Source organism: Physcomitrium patens, chromosome 16 (genome assembly GCF_059467195.1).
Source record: "Physcomitrium patens ecotype Gransden chromosome 16, ASM5946719v1, whole genome shotgun sequence".
Classification (NCBI taxonomy): domain Eukaryota; kingdom Viridiplantae; phylum Streptophyta; class Bryopsida; order Funariales; family Funariaceae; genus Physcomitrium; species Physcomitrium patens.
Genome location: NC_143425.1, coordinates 12,793,969 through 12,799,968, shown reverse-complemented (window position 1 = coordinate 12,799,968; position 6,000 = coordinate 12,793,969).

Here is a 6,000-nt window from a genome sequence, read left to right as displayed (position 1 = left end):
AAGAAATGACACAATCACAAAATGAGGAGTATGGCTATGAAAGAAGATAATATGTCGGAAAACCAGTTTGTCCAGCTACAATAGGGACCGTGCGGCTGGAACCTTGCACAACATCTAGTAAAGGTCTTATTCTTTCCTCGGAGCCTTCTCCTTGTTTTACATTAAAAGTAATTTTAGGACCTAAACATTACAAAGTCTCTGCCTTGTTAGATTCAGGAGCCTCAGCGTGTTTTTTAGATGAAGAATTTACTAAAAGACATAGCATATCTTTAGTAAAGAAAAGTAAACCTGTTCATGTAGATGTCATAGATGGTCGTCCATTATCTTTTGGAGATATTACTCATGAAACCCTTCCTATAGAAGTAATAATCAATGGTCATAATAATTTTGTAGTATTTAATATCATTAGATCTTCCTCTAATCCAGTCATTTTAGGTTTATCGTGGTTAGAAAAATACAACCCTCAAATAGATTGGATTTTCCAAACTCTTACTTTCTCTAAAAGTATAACTAATAGTGTAGTTAATCAAGTAGAGAGTCATAAGTCCAGTTCAATTAAACCTGTATTTATAGATGCAAAAGCTTTCTTGCATACTGCTATGAAAGAATCACCATATATTATTTATGCCACACCCGTTTTTACTGGTGAAAAGACTTCAAGTGGCATTCCAAGCCAATATCAAGAATTTTAAGATGTATTCGAAAAAAAGAATGTGGATACACTCCCAAAACATCGTCCCTATGATTGCTCAATTGACCTTCAAGAAGGAGCACAACTGCCATTCGGACCAATCTATGGTTTATCACAAAATGAGTTGACTGAACTCAAGGAGTATATTGAAGAAAATCTAGCCAAGAATTTCATATGCCTTTCTAAATCTCCGGTAGGAGCTCCAATTCTATTTGTGAAGAAAAAAGATGGATCATTGTTGATGTGTGTTGATTATCGAGGACTCAACAAGATTACCATCAAGAACAAGTATCCACTAGTTTTAATATCTGGACTTCTTGATCAGCTGAATCAAGCTAAGTTCTATACAAAAATAGATCTTCGGAGAGCTTACAATCTAGTACGCATTAAAGAAAGAGATGAATAGAAGAGTGCGTTTCAAACTAGGTATGAACATTTTGAATACAACGTCATGCCTTTTGGACTTACAAATACACCAGCAGCTTTTCAACATCTAATGAATGATGTTTTTTGAGAGTTTTTGGACGATTTTGTGGTCTGTTATCTAGATGACATCTTCACTATTCTAAGAATCCAGACGAACATGAACTTCATCTTCGTCGTGTGTTACAAAAATTAAGAGATGCAGGACTCTATGCCAAGATAGAAAAGTGTGTATTCTACACTACTCAAGTCGATTTCTTAGGTTACATCATTTCAAATGATGGACTTATGATGGATCCTAAGAAAGTTCAAATTATTATAAACTGGAAGATCCCTAAAACGGTAAGAGATGTCCAATGTTTTTTGGGATTTGCCAACTACTATCAGATCTTCATCAAAGACTTCTCTTGAGTTACAGCTCTACTTACACGTTTGACTTGTAAAGACAAACTCCAATGGAATCAAGAAGCAAAAGTTACTTTTTAATCTTTGAAGATAGCGTTTGTTTCTACACCAATCTTATATCATGTTGATTTTTCCAAAGCATTCTTTATGGAAATAGATGCATCAGACTTTGCTCTAGGTGTGGTTTTATCACAAATGGGAACAGATGACAAATTTCATCCAGTAGCCTTTCATTCAAGAAAATTCTCAGCAGTAGAAATCAATTATGGGATCCACGACAAAGAACTTCTTACAATTGTGGATTCTTTTTAAAAATAGCATCATTATCTAGAAGGCGCTTCCAATCCAGTCATCGTGTATATGGATCACAAGAACCTCAAATATTTTATGTCAGCACGCATATTAAATCATCGTCAAGCTCGTTAGAGCATGTTTTTTTCAAGATTCGAGTTCATCATCACTTATCGGCCAGAAAAACAACAAGATTTGTCCAATGCCTTGTCTAGATGTTCTTATCTTGCACCAAAAGAAGGAGATGCAGCTTTTGAGCAAGAAAGAACGGTTCTCTTGAAGCTTGAGTAATTTCATCTTCGAGCAATAAAATCAACATTGACTGTTGATTTAACTTTTTTTGGGCAAGTCCAGTTAAGTATGTCTTCAGACCTTCTTGTTCATGATATCAAGAATAATTCTTCTAAATCTCATGATCCCTCTAAATTTGAATTCAAGAACAACCTACTCTATTTCGAAGGACGCCTATATGTTCCAAAAGGAGAAGCATGTTTACATGTTCTTCAAGCTCGTCCCGACTTCCCTACAGCATGACATTTTAGATATAATAAGACTTCGGAGGTGATATGTAGGGATTTTTGGTGGCCTCAAATGTGGAAGGCAGTCAAAGATTTTGTACAATCATGTGATGTTTGCTCAAGATCGAAAACTCCTCATCATCGACCTTTTGGACTTCTTCAGCCATTACCCATTCTAGAACAACTATGGTCTTTTGTTTCTATGGACTTCATCAAGGATCTTCCAATCTCAGGTTCTTATGATTCTATATTCATGATAGTAGATCATTTTACCAAGATGGCACATTTCGTACCATGTACAAAATCTATCACAAGTGAAGAAACAGTTAAGCTCTTTCTTGACAATACCTATCGCTATCATGGATTACCCAAGGATATTATATCAGATAGTGGAACTCAATTTGTATCAAGATTTTAGCAGACTCTTTTCAAGATTCTTAAAGTGGATATAAAACTATCTTCGGCATTCCATCTTCAAACTGATGGACAAACGGAGCGTGTTAATCAAGTTTTGGAGCAATATTTAAGATGTACCATTAACTACCAACAAGTTGATTGGACAATTGTTTTGCCATTGGCAGAGTTTGCTTACAATAACACGGTACATTCTTCTACAAAATAAACACCTTTCTTTGTTAATTATGGTTATCATCCACGACTTGATACTTTTGACTTTTCAAAAGTTGATAATCCTACTACGAAAGATTTGGCGATTCATTTATCAGAGCTACATGTAATGATGAAGGCATAGTTAAAAGACGCTCAAGAACAACAAAAGGTCAATGCGGATGTGTATCGAAAGGAACAACCACTATTCCTCTTGGGTGGTAAAGTATGGTTACTTTGTCGCAATATCAAGACCACTCGTCCTTGTGACAAGTTGGACTATTGAAGGCTGGGACCATTTTTTATTTTTGCACAAATCAATTCAATTACATATTGTTTACATCTACCGGAGTCAATGAAAATCCATCTAGTATCCCACGTATCTCTTCTTGAACCATACAAGACAGTGGACATACCAAGAAGACGACAAGCTCCACCTCCTCCTATAGAAGTGGACAATAATGAAGAGTTTGAAGTAGAAGAAGTCTTAGATTCAAGGCGGCGCCAAAATAAATTGGAATATCTTGTCCATTGGCACGGATATGGTATTAGTGAATGCACATAGGAGCCAATAAATAATCTTGCAAATGCAACAAAGGTGGTGGAGGCTTTTCATTGACGACATCTATCAAAATCAAGATAAAAATCTTCTTTATAAAAGAAACAACATCTAGGCAAGATAACATTGTACTTTTAATCCTTGTTCGTAGCTTCTTTGTAGTTGTGACGTTCAGGAGATGGAGAACCAACAACTAGTAGATTCGACTCAAGAACCTTCATTTGTTGACCTGCTAGATGAGACATTACGATTGTCACAACCTTCAAGACGATGCAATCGAGATGAAGATCTTCAAGAACGACATGTTCTTCCTCGAATAGATGGCGAGATACAACGTGTTTGGTATCACGATTTGGGAAGGGACTCCCGATGTTTGGTGATTTTACTAGAGGTAGGAACAACTCCTGATGGTGTTCCAAATGTTCTATTCAAAGGAAGTTATGAAGGCCTCAACAATGATCAAATAACTAGGTGGTCTTCCCGCCCTGGTATGGGACACTACCGATGGTTGAGAGGCCCTATCAATCATCTTCGAAGAGAACAAAGATTAGAGTATGTGGCGAATATAAATTGTCGCATCATAGATTTTCTCAACATATGATGACCACTCCTCGTGGAACTCATCCCTAAAAGGGGGGGTAATGTCACGGACATACTCATGTAAGCTAGTAATTACATATACAAATAGGTAGAAGTAAGTAAAAGTAAATAAAAGTAAGTTAATTCTATAGTATTTAATATGAAAGCTTCCTAGAAGCTTCATAGATGCTGCTTTGACTTCATAGGTGTCTTTAATTGACTTTTTGGATTAAAAACGTGGTCAAAAAGTTGGCCATGTGCCACACATGTTGTTAGCTTGAAGATCAAGCTAACAATGTGGCCCACACGTAGAAAAACTTGCCTTGTAAGTCAAGGCATGTGTCCTACAAAGTCAATACATATTGGAGGTTCTATAGAACGTCACCACGTAGCCTTTAGTTAGATAGTATATATAGAGACAAGAATGAAGCCTTCTTCACTCTTGTCAACTCCTTTCTTGCTTCTAGTCTAGTTTCAAGGGTCTCTAGTTTTCTTGTCTTTTGGCAATAGCCATTCCAGCTTTTCTTTTAATATATATATTTATTTATATATATTTTGTTACCTCTCTTTGAGTGAAGGCTCACTTGTCTGAATTGTTTTTTCATCGAGTTCTTGTCCTTGACAACTACATGCTCTTCAAACTTGTCACAATTGTCCATTTGTAAAATTTTAGTTTTTATGTACTCTATGCTAGCAAAATTTAATATCCTAATAGTAAATTTTTATAGTTAGTATTCACAACTTTTTAAAGATTTTTATAGTGTTAACTTAAAAACTATTACGTATTTATGTTTTAACTTAGCTTGAAAGTTACAAATGTATATTTAAATAAGCATAGAAGTTTTATTTTTTAATCAATGGTACATCTTTCTATATAGACAATTATTATGAATATTGTCATATAAAAAATATTAATTAATGTTTGTTGTAACAAAGATGAGAGTTAATACATCATTATATGTGTGCATGTTTTTACAAAATTCTTTAGTTTTGTAGCTAGTACCTTCTAATCTAGATGCACAAAGCTTCTAAAAGAGGGTTGAAAGATTAAAATAGTAACTTTTCTATTAATCCAGCATATTCTAAAGTGTGGATTCATCTACAAAGTATCAATTTTATGTTCTTTTATCTAGGGAAGAATTCAACAATTTTTGTAAGGAATAGTTAACATTTCAAGTGAATGATAAAGATTACAAACTTGCATATCAAAAATATAGTATACAAGAAACACTTTATATATTATATATTTTGCTACAATACATGCTTTTGTATTTGCTTATGATTCTTATTGGTCTTACATCTTTTTATAAGATTTACAATAACCAATAATCAATTCAAGGCCTACTTCAAGGATTTGAGCACGTTGTATTTCATTTGTAGCATTGTGTTATAGGATTTTTTGCATTTCACATACTAAATTCTTTCATTTTCATTAAGATGTTATGTGTATTTCATGTTATCCATTAATCAATTGATTCTTAATATTGAAGTTAGTGATCCAAAGATTCAAGTTAAGTTTAATCTCAACCTAATATTTTGAATAAAATAATTAAATTACTAAAGCAAATATTGATCATTTGTTCATAAGTAACTAACAAAACAAAGTCTTAAAAAATAAAAGTTATTAAGAATTATTAACCTCAAAATTTTTAAATATGTATATATTAAAAAAGTATGTATTAAAAAGAAAATAAATTATATTCCTTCCAACAAAAAAACTAATTTATTTGCAATAGTAGAATCTTCTAAATATTTAACCTTGTTTGTATGTTTAGTAAGATTTTTCAATGGATTATTTTGACTTAGATTATTGTACAAAATATAACTCACAAAAAATTCGTTGGAAATTCAGGACTTTAATTTCTACATTAATAAATTATATACAACATAATAAAATAAGAAAAAAAAGAAAAGATAGAGAATGTAAT